This window comes from Callithrix jacchus, chromosome 15, assembly GCF_049354715.1.
Source record: "Callithrix jacchus isolate 240 chromosome 15, calJac240_pri, whole genome shotgun sequence".
NCBI lineage: Eukaryota > Metazoa > Chordata > Mammalia > Primates > Cebidae > Callithrix > Callithrix jacchus.
Window position 1 is genome coordinate 53,429,390 of NC_133516.1, and position 15,537 is coordinate 53,444,926.

The following is a 15,537-nucleotide window of genomic DNA, read 5'->3' on the forward strand; positions in this document are numbered from 1 at the left end:
TTGTAAGTTATGTGCAAAGGCCAATGGGGAAAGCGCATGCATGGTGTGTGTGGGGCGGGGAGGCGCGGCAGGTACTGAAATGCTGGGTCTGGCCACAGCACAGAGGATGAGAAGGGAGGTGATGAGCAATGACCCTTAAGCGGTCTATTGATGCTTAGTGAATGAATAAGTGAGTGGGCGAGATACCCAAGCTAAGAGCAAGAGAATTTCATTCTAACTTTTCTAGTCCTTTAATTGCCATTCAAGAGCTTAAACCATACAGCAAATGACAACCTGATACATGAGTCAATGTCAGCTCAGGAAACCATTTAGCCGGGATCCTGACATAAAATGCCTAAAATATACAGAATTTTGAAAGTTATGACAACTGAGGCAACAATGAAGTAAACATAGGGGCTGAGTATATTAATTTTAAATAAGAAAAAGGGGTTTTATAGGCCTGGTCTGGTGTGTTAAGTTAGTTGTTGACTTTTCTTTTCTTCTTCTTTTTTTAATTTTTAGTTTTTATTCATAATTTTTAAGAGACAGGGTCTTGTCTGTCACCCAGGCTTTAATGTAGTGGTGTGATCATAGTCCCTGCAGCTTCAAATGCCTGGCCTCAAGCGATCTGCCTTGTGAGTAGCTAAGAATATAGGCACATAGCATCATGCCCAGCTCATTTTTTAATTTTTGGCAGATACAGGATCTCACTATGTTTCCCAGGCTGGTTTTGAACTTAGCCTCAAGCAATCCTCCCTCCTTAGCCTCCTAAAGTGTTTGCCTTATAGGCATGAGCCACTCTGCCCATTTTTAACTCAGGTTCTTTGTTTTTTCTGCTATTAAGTTGTGTGAGTTCCTCATATATTTTGGATATTAACTCCTTTTATGGCTATATGGTTTGCAAATATCTTAATTGACTTTTCTATTTTTAAGAATCAGGGTCTTGCTTGCTCTGCTGCCCAGGCAGGAGTGCAGTGGCACAATCATAGCTCACTGCAGCCTCAAACTCCCTGGCTCAAGTAATGGTCCTGTCTCAGCCTCCCAAGTAGCTGAGATTACAGGCATGTACCACTGTGCCCAGCTAATTAAAAAAAGCAAAGAAAAATTTAGAGACAGGGTCTTGAACTCCTGGACTCAAGTAATCCTCCCACCTCACCCTCCCAAACTGTTCGGGTTACAGACATGAGCCACCATTCTCAGCCTCAGCTGTTGACTTTTAATGTCATCTTTTTTTTTTTTCTTTTTGGCTTGGTGATGAGACTTTGGTCAATTTATTGAGTGCCTACTGGATGCCAAGCATGTATTAATTAAACATTGTGGGTGAAGAGATCTGTAGACATGGTTCTTGCCCTGGAGAAATTCGCAAAGTTGGTTGACATTTGTATGACCATCAAAGACTGTGCTTCATAATTGAATAACTATGATTAAAAATGAGGTATAAATGAAGTGGATTTGTAATGTGAATTAAGCATAGGAATCTGTTTTCCAAACACAGTCTCAGTCTCTCTCCCTCTCTCTAATATATAAATACATAGACACATGGATGGATCTGGAGCATGGGCCTAATTGCTATCTTTGGGCAACAGAAAGAGGGCAATCTTGTGTCCTACAGTGAATTTCCACTTTCCACTGCTGATTTATATATTCTCTCTGTGACCCCCCTATCCAATATTCTTATTCTCTGCACCTTTGCTGTCAGTATGGTAGCCATATGTGGTTACAGAGCTCTTAAAATGTGACTAGTCTGAACTGAGATATGCTGTAAGTATAAAATACATACACAATTCCAAAGACCTAGTATAGAAAAGAACATATCTCATTAACCTTTTTTTATATTGATTGCATGTTGAATGATAATATGTTGAGGTAAATGAAAGATATTATTACAATTAATTTCATCTGTTTCCTTTTACTTTTGAAAATATGGCTATTAAGAAAGTGTAAAATTAATATGAGGTTTCCATTTATGGCTTGTACGATACAGTCAGCTCTACTATCATGCTTATTTTGAAAATGAAAATTTGTTCCAACACAACTGACATATTGACAGTATGATTTGAACATAACACAAATATTATGTTTGCTTACATCTGCAAGAAACACTAGGTGAACACAGAAAACTGCACCCGCCTGAACTGAGCTGCGTGGAGATACACAAAATGCTCACACACCTCAAAATCCACCAGCTACCTCAGTTTACTATACGTGTTCGACAGCACACCTGCCTATATCTGGTGCTACAATTTCTCACCCAGTTTAGGATAGCCCTCCTCCCTCTGCTTCTCAATCACTTGTGTTTTTGTTTGTTTTATTTTGAGACAGTCTTGCTCTGTCGCCAGGCTGGAGTGCAGTGGTGCAGTTTTAGCTCACTGCAACCTCCACCTTCCAGGTTCAAGCCATTCCTCTACCTCAGCCTCCCAAATAGCTGGGACTACAAACTCATGCCACCACACCTGGCTAAGTGTTTGTATTTTAGTAGAGACAGGGTCTTATCCTGTTGGCCAGAATGGTCTCGATCTCCTGACCTCGTGATCCACCTGCCTTGGCCTCCCAAAATGCTGGGATTGCAGGCATGAGCCACAGAGCCCGGCCTGCTTCCCAATCACTTGTAAGCAGCAACCCTTCCGAGGCCATTTCCACAAGCAAAGCCAAGGTCTTTCACAAGGTTAACTGCCATATTTATTGTAGTATTTATCTATTTCTTAGCCATTTAAAATATGTAAAACCAGGCTACTGTTTTTACTAGGTTCCTATATTTTTTATTATGGGTTGCTGACAAAGTTTTGAATATTATGGCCCTAATCGTACTCTCTTCATAAGCCCTGTAGTTTTCGTTGTGAGATATTTGCATATCATGTTATTTTTCAGAAATGCCTCTGCCTGTATTTCTACTAGACAGGGCTGAGCTACAGAACCTCAGTTCCCAAAGCACATTCTGGCACCTCAAGAATACTTTTCAGCCACCTCCTTAATAGATGCCTAGATCTTTCTTTAAAATAATTTTTAAAGCTATATTTCTAAGGAACTGTAGGGCCACACGCCATATAATCTATATTTATATGGCTAATGATGACTTTGATTTAATAACGTTCCTGCTAACATTGCTGTAAACCTGAAAACAACTGTTATCAGTTTATGAGCAATGCGAGGGGGAGTGAAATAAATAAACGGTCTTGCTGCTTTGATGAAAACATGCTTGATTTATGAATAAGATGGACAGCATGACTATTTAGGAGGGCTCTTCCTTCAAATCCCAGGGGCTACAATTACTATGACATCACTGGAGAAGTACTGGAGCCCGGGATTCCTGCCTCTGAAATGATGACGCTTTATTACTTTTTTTTCCCTGAAACCAGGCTTCATCCTAACACTGTCAGAAAGGACCCTGGGGGCTTGATTGGAAAACCAGTGTAGAATATGGACTCACTTAAACATAGACACTTCCTTAAAAGCTTTTGGTTCGATGTGAATGTAAGTCATTTTGATTACTCAATTTCTATATTTATTAGGAATGATAAACCAAAGTACTTGAAAATAATTTCAGTGGCGATGAACTGTGGCGCTCAATCGATGGGGGACATGGCAGTCAATTACCCTTTCACTTTATTTTGGTCCTTGGCAATCAGTTGGGATCAATACTCTCAATCTCGATTGATAGCAGAGTGCAAATCACAAATAATTTTTGTAAGTGGCCTGTCATAGTGTGTGCAGGCAGCTCCAACAGGTCCTGAGCCATCCCCTGCACTTCCACATGGGCAATCAGGACCAGGTATGTGCTGTCGCAGTCGAAGCACCCATCATTTCAGCATGAGTAGCTGCCAGCGACCTCTTCAGCCTGAGTGGATGTTTAGCATCGCGGCTGCATCTCCTTACAGCCTAGTCTGTCATATTCAAAATTTAGCCGCCTGAAATCATCTCAAGTCAGAAACTTGGTAAAATAAATTAATTGAGAAAAGGAAGGAACTGGAAGAAAAATCATGCAAAACTCAGTGAGGAAAAAGAAGGGAAGAATTATTTAGAACATATGGGATTAGTACCCATATGTTCTAAATACACTTTTTTTGTTTTGTTTTGTTTGAGAGGAAATCTCACTCTGTTGCCCAGGCTCAAGTGCAGTGGTATGATCTCGGCTTACCATAACCTCTGCTTTCCAGGTTCAAGGGATTCTTCTGCCTCAGACTCTGGAGTAGCTGGCATTTAAAATCATGCCCTGCTAAATTTTGTGTTTTTAGTAGAGATAGGGTTTTACCATGTTGGCCAAGCTGTTCTTGAACTCGTGACCTCAAATGATCTACCCACCTCAGCCTCCCAAAGTGCTGGGATTACAGGCATGAGCCACCACATCCAGCCCTAAATGTGCTTTAAAAAAGAAAAAGAGGGATGTTTTTCCTAAAGGGGCAGCCTCTGGAGAAAGGCTTCTTTAATGCATCCCCTCATATCTTCTTTGGGGTTGCAGAAAGACCCCTGAATTGCAAGTGAGATCCCTTCAGCTCTGCCATGCAGAAGCTGAGTGACCTAGGATAAAAATATGCCACCACTTCCCCTCTAGAAGGTAGGGTAAGCTTTCATGAAATGCTCAGGTTGGATTACATTGATGGTTTGCAAACTGTGTTCCCTGGGGTACTCTGAACTTCACAGAAAGGAGAAAGAGGGGGAGGAGGGGAGAAAAGGACAGAGAGAAGGAAGGAAGGGAGGAAGAGAGGGAGGGAGGGACGGGTTGAGAAGAAAGCCAAAATACTCCTCACTACATATAAACAAGAGCTGCTCTGTTTATTTTTGTTTGGTCATATGGCTTTATGTAAGATTTTGTTAAAAGGGGCAGCCTAATTAGTGTCTAAGAGTCTGAAGACTGGAAACAGATTGCCTGGGTATGTATCCCAGCTTCCCCTTTCTAGCTGAGTGACCCTGGACAAGTTACCTAACCTCTCTGTGCCTCAGATTCCTCAAATGAGATATTGCCATAACCTACTCTAATGAGGTGGCTATGAAGACTAAATACATCCACGTTTGCAGTATAGCCGGAACACTGCCTGGCATGTAGCAAGCACTACAGAAAGGTCTGTTATGTAAATAGAGCTGTGCGCTAACTTTCAAAGAGTTTTATAACTACAGCTCTAAATTAGGAGTCCCTAAACTATTTCGACCTTATGTTTTTGTTGTAAAATAAATTCTGAACATACAGTTCCCACGTGTGTACACGTGTATGCATAAAGTCCTATTGTTCTTGTGTATTTTGTGTTTGAAGGAATGCAAACAGTTCTGGGATGGGCATAAGGTGGGGACATGAATAGTGAGTGAGATTAGACCTATTGCCTTGATTGTCCTCCGCTGTTCTGGGCTCAGACTGCCTTGCACCCAAAGCTTGTCTCAGGCCTCCAGAGAAAAGAGTTGGGTGAGGCCTGATTGAGCATAAGTAGACAACTTTGCAAAGTCATGGCAAAAAGCCACTTGCTTGTCTTTGTTTCCAGTCAAGATGGGATGCTTGCATCCCCAAGCATGAAGTGAGCACCTTCTGTGTGCCTTGGGGGCAGAAAAAAGCAAATATGAGATGAGTTATCTGGTCCTACATAACAGCTAACCAATGTCATGAACTACAAATACTAAAAAGCCCGGCCACAGGCCTTACACTGGAGGATCTCTCACGGAAGGTCCATTCTAGCGTGTAAATGTCACAAGGGAAAGAGAAGACATTCACGAAGACAGGAAAGGTCTTTTATGTTAGTATTCTGAGATTCAAAGCATCTTGGACTCAAAGCATCTGGATATGTCATATCCAGGCTGGGAGTCTGTGTCCTTGTAGTCTGTGTCCAAGACCATTTCCAAAAAGACCATGCGCAGTCATAAAGAGCCATGGACGGGCCATGGGACTCCCATATATGGACTTTCTTATTCTGGGCAGGTTTATCACTCAACCCTGTGGCCAGCTTAGGCTGCATAAATTCTCCAGACTTAATGTGAGGTCAGAGCCTGCCACCTGCCATATGGGAGAAAAGAGAGAATCCAGGAACTGTTCAGAAAGCATCAAGGCCAGGCACGGTGGCTCAAGCCTTGTAATCCCAGCACTTTGGGAGGCCGAGGCGGGTGGATCACGAGGTCAAGAGATCGAGACCATCCTGGTCAACATGGTGAAACCCCATCTCTACTAAAGATACAAAAAATTAGCTGGGCATCGTGGTGCATGCCTGTAATCCCAGCTGCTCAGGAGGCTGAGGCAGGAGAATTGCCTGAACCCAGGAGGTGGAGATTGCAGTGAGCCGAGATTGCGCCATTGCACTCCAGCCTGGGTAACAAGAGCAAAACTCCGTCTCAAAAAAAAAAAAAAAGAAAGCATCACATAGACATGAAACACTTCATTTATACCAGGACAAATGTCCCAGTCATTCTCCTCTACAGATGTTCTTAAGAGCTACTGTTTCTCTCCAGAAGTAGCCTCCAGAGCTGAGCATATGTATGTTATTTCAGTAGAAACATTCTGAGTTATCTGCTCAGCTGCCACTAGCCTCTAATTGCCCACCTCATACACAGAGTGACGGTCATGCAGCTATGCTCTTTCTACAGCTCAAACGTGCATACCCACGACCTGGGGATCTTGTGAAAATGGAGATTCTGATTCAGTAGGTCGGGAGGCAGCTTGAAAGTCAACATTTCCAACAAGCTCCCAGATGAGGCCATTATCGCTGGCCCAGGGACCAGTTTGAGTGACCAAGATGTTTGTAACTCCATACCCTGGCCCCAGTGGATTGGACTCTGAGTAAATACCTTCCAACTGAACCCCAATCAGCCTCACTCCCTGAATTTAGAATTGGGTCAAAGGGGGTTCTTTTCCTGTCAGGATGATCTCTCAGATGTAGAGAGATATAAAAACTCGGGAGCTGTGGGGGTGACCATGTTCTGCTATGTGGACTGAGAAAATGGGAAACCAGGAGGCCAAGAGGAAAAGCCAGGAAGGCATGCTAGATAAATAACACAAGGGAACTGCTTGGGGCCCAAGCTTTTAATTCCTGGGTCTAGATCTTGCATTTCTGTCACTTGGGCTCCACAGGACACCATTTTATCATTATAGTAATTTCTCTTTTTAATTTTATTTTATCTTAGAGATAGGGTCTTGCTCTCTGCCCCAGGCTGGAGTGCAGTGGGGTGATCACAGCTCAGTGCAATCTTGAACTCCTGGGCTCAAGGGATCCTCCTCCCTCAGCCGAGTAGCTGGAAATTAGTGCATGCCACCATGCCCAGCTAATGTTTTTAAAAATTTCTGCAGAGATGGGTTTTGCTATGTTGCCTAGGCTGGTCTTGAACTCCTGGGTTCAAGCCTTTACCCACTTGGCCTCCCGAAGTCCCGTGATAACGGGTCTGAGCCACTGTGCCCAGGCTTTTCTTCTTTTTCACTTAAGCTTGTTGTAAATTGCTGTTATTTGCAACCACAGTGTCCTAACTATACAATTTTATAGTCTATAAACCATCACTGAGGATAAACTCGGTTCTTTACATCTGAGACTTCAGCAGGAGCACAACAGAGTTGCTTGTTAGATAACTAATGACTGAATGAATGAACGTGATGCCTCAGGCGTGATGTTCTCTACAACTTCTCTGTGCCCAGATTTAGAGAAACCCTTTTAATTCCTGTCTCACTGTCAATCCTAGAAATCCAATCATGAACACAACACATTGACTGCTGATTTTTCTATTTATGCCTTCTATCCCCTCGACACTCTAATTTCATTCTTCATATCTGGCAAGGGAAAAAGGGACTTGGGGAAGGTGTATTTCCCCTTTAAATACCATGAAAGTTATGAATATATCTTTCCCAAACTGCCAAAATAATTGTTTCATTTACAGAACTGAAATTCTCCAGGGAGCGTCCCAGCGAGGTTCGAAACTGCTAACATCAGATATGCAGAAAACAAATATGGAGTGAACCATATGCTCCCAATCCTGAATTTAGCATCTCAGCGCAACAAAAACTTACATTTCAATCACTTTCCATCAGTTTTGTGTTATGAGTATGCACAGGGTTAAAAGGCTGGATGGAAGCCACCGGCCTGGAACCTTCTGAGGAGAAGGGCTCTGTCTGCACAGCCTGGGGCTCCAGCACAAGTTGCCATTTGGAGAGTTCGCTTTAAATTAACACGTATAGGCTGCAGATCCCCAGTCAAAGGGGAAACCTGAGAAGGCACTGGCTGCGTGATTGCAGAAGGGGAAGCTGCCAAATTTCTCCCTCTTCTTTTTTATTACTACTCAAAAGTCCTGTTGCTTGCGGGGGGATTGGGGCATGGCCAGGAGTTTCCATTATAAAAACAATATGTAAGAAGGAAGTAGATCTGTAGCTTGGCGTGATGATGGTGACAGCTAATATTTACATAGCAGACTCTAGGTTCTAGCACTATTCTCAGCACCTCACATGTTAACTCATTTAATCTTCAAAACAACCCTGTCATTCATGTATCATTATTATCTCCATTTTACAGATGAGGAAGCTAAGGCTCAGAAAGATGGAGTAACATACGAATTAGGTGTAGTGGAACAGCTCTGGCTTTTTCCAGCCAGCAGTCATTCCCCCTCTTCTGCTGATAGTGACTCAATTTTCCTTTGGAAAACCAACCCCACCCTTACCTGCACATTGTTTTCTGATTGTCTGCTTTGTTTTTTGAAACAGGGTCTCACTCTATTGCTCAGTCTGAAGGGCAGTGGTGATATCTCGGCTCACTGCAACCTCTGCCTCCTGGGTTCAAGCAATTCTCCCACCTCAGCCTCCCAAGTAGCTGGGATTACAGGTGCGCAACACCACACTTAGCTAATTTTTGTATTTTTAGTAGAGACAGGGGTTTTACCATGTTGACCAGGCTGATCTCAAACTCCTGACCTCAAGTGATCTGCCTGCCTTGGCCTCCCAAAGTGCTGGATTACAGTCATGAGCCATTATGCCTGGCCTCTGCACATTGTTTTGAGGAGACAGACATCCCAAGTTATATTCTAGGGCCAAAAGGTCCTATCTAATTCAGTCATTGTTGGACTGTTAAGTACCCCAAGAACAGGCACTGGTCTTTTTCATCCCAGACCCTAGCACAGGGCACAGTTCAGGTACACAGTAAATATCTGAAGGGCAAACAAATGAAGGTAGCATACCAGGTGTAACATATTGGTGTGATATTTTCTACAACGGCTATGCTTAAGAGGTGTCCTGATTGGTTGATTCTGTGTCACATGTTTACCCTAGACCAATCAGAAGCTGTCCTGGGATGTGAATGAAATGACACGTGGATAGAAGCTTTTTTGAGCTGATTCATCCTGACCCTCGTGCCCCATTGGGGTTATCAGCTGTATCTTGGACTCACTCTGGCTGCTGCACTTTCCAGGCCCAATGTTCGGCTTTTCCTTCCGTTCTCTGAAATAACCCTTAGCTCACACAAAATTCCCTTTTTGCTTAACTAAGTCAGAGTTGGTTTCTGTTACTTGCAACTAAATCACCCTGCATTCTAGCTGGAATATTTGTGCCGTTCATGACATGGATAGACCCAGACAATTTAACTACAGGGGCACACAGCAGGGCTGAAGGCCCAGGACCTAAAATTAGGGACAGCCACTGGCATGGGGTATTCATTTATTCAACAAACATCATTCACTGAGTGCCTCTCTGAGCCTGGAACTGAACTAGGTCTTTTCTCTAGCTTCTTCCTTTCAATCATCACCATACAATGACATAGATATTATCATGCCCATTTTTCAGTGAGGAAACTGAGGCTCAAGGAGGTTAAGCAACTTGCCCATCAACACAAGCACAGTGAGTGACATAGCCAGGGCTGGAATCATGTCTTCTTGAGACCAAAGCAAGTGCTCATACCATGATACTGCACAGTCTTTGAGGGACTGGGAGCTGGGCTCACTGGTAGGGCTGAGAAATCCAGTTGCTAGGTCTTGGGCAAAAGGACAGAGAAGAAGTGAATGGAGACTGAGTTCTGTGCAGGTTAAACTAATTCAAGGGATGGGGACCTTAGGCCAATTAAAGATTTTTTCTTTCTTTCTTTCTTTCTTTCTTTCTTTCTTTCTTTCTTTCTTTCTTTCTTTCTTTCTTTCTTTCTTTCTTCTTCCTTTCTCTCTCTTTCTTTCTTTCTTCTTTCTTTCTTCTTTCCTTCTTTCTTTCTCTTTCTTTCTCCTTCCTTCCTTCCCTTTCTTTCTTCTTTCTCTTTCTTTCTTACCTTCCTCTCTCCTTCCTTCCTTTTCTCTTTCTTTCTTACCTTTCTCTCTCCTTCCTTCCTTTTCTCTTTTCTTTCTTTGAAACAGGGTCTCTCTCTCTCTGTCACCCAGGCTGGAATGCAGTAGCACAACAATGGCTCACAGCAGCCTCAACCCCCCAGGCTCAGATGATCCTTCCACCTCAGCCTCCTGGGTAGCTGAGATTACAGACACATGCCACCAAGCCAGGCAATTGTTTTTTGTTTTTTGTAGAGATGGGGTTTTGTCATGTTGCCCGGGCTGGTCTCAAACTCCTGGACTCAAGCAATCTGCCGGCCTTGGCCTCCCAATGTGTTGGGATTACAAAATGTGAGCCACCATACGCAGCCTCAATGACTTTTTCAATTGAATAGAATACTGCCTCGTTTAAGCAGAAATCTTGTCTGATGCAATAAGGGCCCTAAGACTTTGCTGAATCTCCCAAATCTCCCTTACCTCCATGCTCCAAGTACTCCGAATCTCCTACCATCGTGGTCTAACATTCATAGACAATCTCTTCTGTAAGAGTCTGCTCACAATCAACTTAAAACCCAGTACAACTCATTAAGGATAGTTGAAAAATTTAAGTTGAAGAGCAATAAATGACATCACACAGCCAAATGGAACCTTCTTGCCTTGATAGAGTGAACAGCGGGCGTTTTCATCCTCATGGCATCCATTTCACCTTCTTTTGATTTCCCTTTGAGTAAACCTAACACTTGATCCATGCGGCGTAGTGGGCTTAGTGGGGCTAACCTTAATTCCTCTTCTCTCCTTAGGTGCAGCAGGGGCATGTGATTTGGATCTGCCAAACAAATGCCTTCTATCCCCCAAGCTACAACATTTGGTTCATATGTTGGTCTTATATGACTCAGTCCTGGGAATTTTGCTGGGCTAATGATGAAAAAAAAGCTCTCCTTTCCCTGAGATTATTAGCTATAACAGCTAGAAGGAAGACACAGTTCTAGAGCTGCCCAGGAACAAAGCCAACACTGGAGGTGGGAGAGTTATCAAGAAGTAAAGAGGAGAATGAAACTCATTCATCCTTTGAGTACCTGAATACAGTCATGCCTGAAGTCCATGCCTTGAACTTGGTAGTTACAAAGAAAGGCAGAAGTTTCCTTCCATTCTTACGTAAGCTGAGTTGGGTGTCTGAATCTCCTAATCAAAAGAGCCCATAGTAATACCATGCATTCAACCACATGTTTTGGAATTGCATTGACCTAGCCTGACTTGCTCCTGTATTTTCCCAACTCTTACTCAAGTTGCCTAAGATTTACTAATTTGAATGGATGGAACTGGAGATCATTATGTTAAGTGAAATAAGCCAGGGGCAGAAAGACAAACATTGCATGTTCTCACTTATTTTTGGGATCCAAAAATCAAAACAATCGGCCTCACGGACATAGAGAATAGAAGGATGGTTACCAAAGGCTGGGAAGGGTAGTGGGGCATGGGTTGGGGTGATATAAGGAAGGCTAATGGGTACAGAAAAATAGAATAAATAAAACTTACTGTCTGATAGCACAACAGGGTGACTATAGTCAAAAGTAACTGTGCATTTAAAAATAAAGGGTGTTATTGAACTATTTGTAACTCAAAGGATAAATGCTTGAGGTGATAGCTACCCCATTCTTTATAATGTGCTTATTTCACATTCCATGCCTATATAAAAACATCTCATTTACCCCATAAATTACATATATCTACTATGTATCCCCCCAAAAAAATTTTGTTTTAATTAAAAACATAGTTTAGGTAGGCGTGGTGGCTCATACCTGTAATTCTAGCACTTTGGGAGGCTGAGGTGGGCAGATCACTTGAGGTTAGGAGTTTGAGACCAGCATGGCCAACATGATGAAACCCTGTCTCTACTAAAAAAAAAAAAAAAATACATAAATTAGCAAGGCATGGTGGTGAACACCTGTAAGTCCCAGCTACTCGAGAGGCTGAGGCAGGAGAATCACTTGAACCTCAGGTTTCAGGTAGCAGAGATACTTCAGCCTGGGTGGCAGAGCAAGACTCTGACTAATAAGAATAATAAATTAAAAAACTTTACAAAGCAAGATTTACTAATTTGCGAACCTTCATGTGCCTGGGAGTTAAATATTTCAACAGAAGAAAGGGAAAAACACAATTCATTCCAAATGGGAATTCATTAGATAACTCAATTCTCTGTAGTAAGCCCAATTAATGATGTTTAGAAAAAAATAGTTATGTGCCTTGCATATTATGCAATATTTGCTAAAAGCCTACTAAGCTCCAGGCTGCTGAAAATAAGGCAGGGAATAAAGCCAGGAAATAATTCCTGCTCTCATGGAACTCAAAACCTAGTAGAGGAGAAACTGATGAAAACAAACATATAAATAAGCAAAGAAGGGCAAAGTGAGAGAAAATGGTACAGGAGGTGATGTGATTTTAGTCAGGAATCTCTCAGATAAGGTGACATTTTTGCAGACACTGACACTGATCGAGGAAGAGCATCCTAGGCAAAGAGAATAGCTAGTTTAGAGGCCAGAGCGAGAGCATGCTTGGCATGGAGGAGGCCGGGATGGCTGGAATAAAGTAAGTGAGGAGAACAGTGAGTTCAGCAAGTTAGCCAGAGGCCAGATCATCTGGGGTTTTCTGGTCCTGGAAGGACTTTGGGGTTCATTTTGCTGTGATGGGAAATCATTGGTGGGTGGGGCAGAAGAATGGCCTGTGTTTATATGACAAAATGATCACTCTAATACCATGCGGAGAATGAACCACAGATGGGCAAGAGTGAAAGCAGAGAGATCAGTTAGGAAGCCTCTGTGGTCCAGGCAAGAGAGGACTGGGGCCGGGAGGTGGAGGCGGAGGTGATGAGAAGGAGCTAGATTGCGATTTTCTTTTTTTTGGGAGATGGAGTCTCACTCTGTCGCCCAGACTGGAATACAGTGGCATGATCTCAGCTCACTGCAACCTCCACCTCCTGGCTTCCAGAGATTCTCCTGCCTCAGCCTCCTGAGTAGCTAGGATTACAGGCTTGCACCACCACACCCAGCTAATTTTTGTATTTTTAGTAGAGACAGGGTTTCGCCATGTTGGCCAGGCTGGTCTTGAACTCCCGACCTCAAGTGATCCACCCACCTTGGCCTCCCAAAGTGTTGGGATAACAGGCAAGAGCCACCGTGCCTGGTTGCAAATGTATGTTGAACGTGAAGCTACCTAGGTTGAAGGATGGATTGGGTGTTCCATGTGAGCAAAGAGAAGAATCAAGTATAAGACATGCCTAAAGGTGAACAGAGGTGTCGTTTTTTAAGATAAGGAGGATGGCAGGAAGAACCTGTTTGGGTGAAACTTAAGAATTTCGTTTTGAACACGTATTTTTTTTATTGTGGTAAAAAGAATTAAAATAAAAAATTACCATTTTTTTATTTTAACATAAAAATTACCATTTTATGGTAAATTAGAACATAAAAATTACCATTTTTACCATCTTAAAGGGTACCATTCAGTAGCATTACATGCACTTAGTATTGTCACCATCTCCATCGTCCATCTCCAGAAATTTTTCATCATCCCAAGCAGAAATTCTGCGCTCATTAAAGTCTATCTCCCCCTCCTCCACTCCCTGCAGGCCCTGGTAACCTCTATTTCACCTCCATCTATAGCTGAAGTTTAAGATGCCTGCTAGACATCCAAGTGAAGATGTTGAAAGGTAGTTGGTATACTGATTCTGGGGCTGAAGGGAAAGATGAGAGCTAGAGACATCAGTTTGGGAATCATCAGCAGATGGAACAGTGTGCACACAATTCCCATTGATTCAACTGAATGTTTGACTTAGCTTCTCTCACTCCATTGCCGCCCAGAAAATGAACATGGTGCAAGACACAGTACCCACCACAGAGTAATACCTCAATCAATATTTATTAGACTAAGCAACAAAACCTTTTGCCCTATACTTTGTAGGAACATACATTAGTCGAACAAGAATTTTTAAAACGGTAAGTCTTTAAAATAAATAATTTTCTCTCTTGAAAATAAAATATCTCAATGAATCTTAAATACACTGGCACTTCTTTTGCAGCTTTCAGAAATAATGTTTGATTTGTGATCTCTTTGGCTGATGGCTGCGCCAAAATCCAGTACCACCTGATACCATGCTGTGCTACATAAACAGAATGGGAGTGATACGACCAGATGTGTTGTGTCATGGTGAGGACCCATCAGCTTGAGAAACAGGAGAAGAGCTTCTGTCTAAATCCAGGCATACAAAGTGTGTTTCAAGACTGCCAACCTCTATTCAAATTACTCTGGTGGCATTTAAAGAAAAATGTGGTCATGCACAGAGGTAAAATTATGGCTACCAAAATGAGACTCAGACAGTGATTTATCTTCAGCCAACAAGTGTTTTCTACACAGAATAATCTTCAAGTGCCAGATCTTGATCATCTCAGTTACATGCAAGTATTTAGGAACTGCTGAGCAGTGGGCAGCGGCCCTTTGGCATATCTACGTGTGCAATGCCTAACTGGGGTGTGGGAGATATTGGAATTTATCTTTGGGTGATAACATTGGAATCAGCTTCTCCAGTCATACAGCCACAAGTATAGAAATACGGGGATATGGGAAGATTTCAAAAGCCTCAGCTGTATATCGCATTCCCTTGGTATCTGTCTCCCAACACCTCTATAATTAACCATAGGTTATTAATCCACTAGTGCCATGGCTACAGACTTGAAGTTGAATGGAAACAGCCTCTTCGCCATGAGAGGCTGTGAAATTCTAAGTTGAGAGGTATGAGATGGACAAGTCTTCATATACTCCAGTTTCAGTGCTTCACTGAAAAGTGAAACCTGTTCACACTAAAATCATTTATGTCTTCTCTCAGTCCTCATACCTTCTCCATCCACACTGGCTGTGTTGGTAGATGCAAAAGTATCCGAATTTGGCATTAATAATACTTCAAGCAACCAAGCAGTTTCTGGAAGGCATATGAGAATCTTCAATTACTTGAGTTGGAATTTGAACTTTGAAAGCTAGAATATATTTGCCTACTTTGAAAAAAGATAATCTATCAGCTTAAAAGGCTGGTAATCCAACTCTAATTGTGAGGGAAACATTTAATTTCCCTCCTCCCCTAATTGTCATTATTTTGTTAACCTCTCATTAAGTTAGATGAGGAAGGGACCAGTATTTCCCCATATTCTTCTTCTTCTTCTTCTTTTTTTACAGTGGAAAAATATATTCAGGACGGATTCCACAGAATGCTTTCTTAACCGAGTACCATGCTGAATCACCACCCACCTCCAGATGTGAATTTCCTTGGGGTATGTGGGGCTCCACCTATCTTCAATGATGATAGAAAAAAATTATTTTAATTGC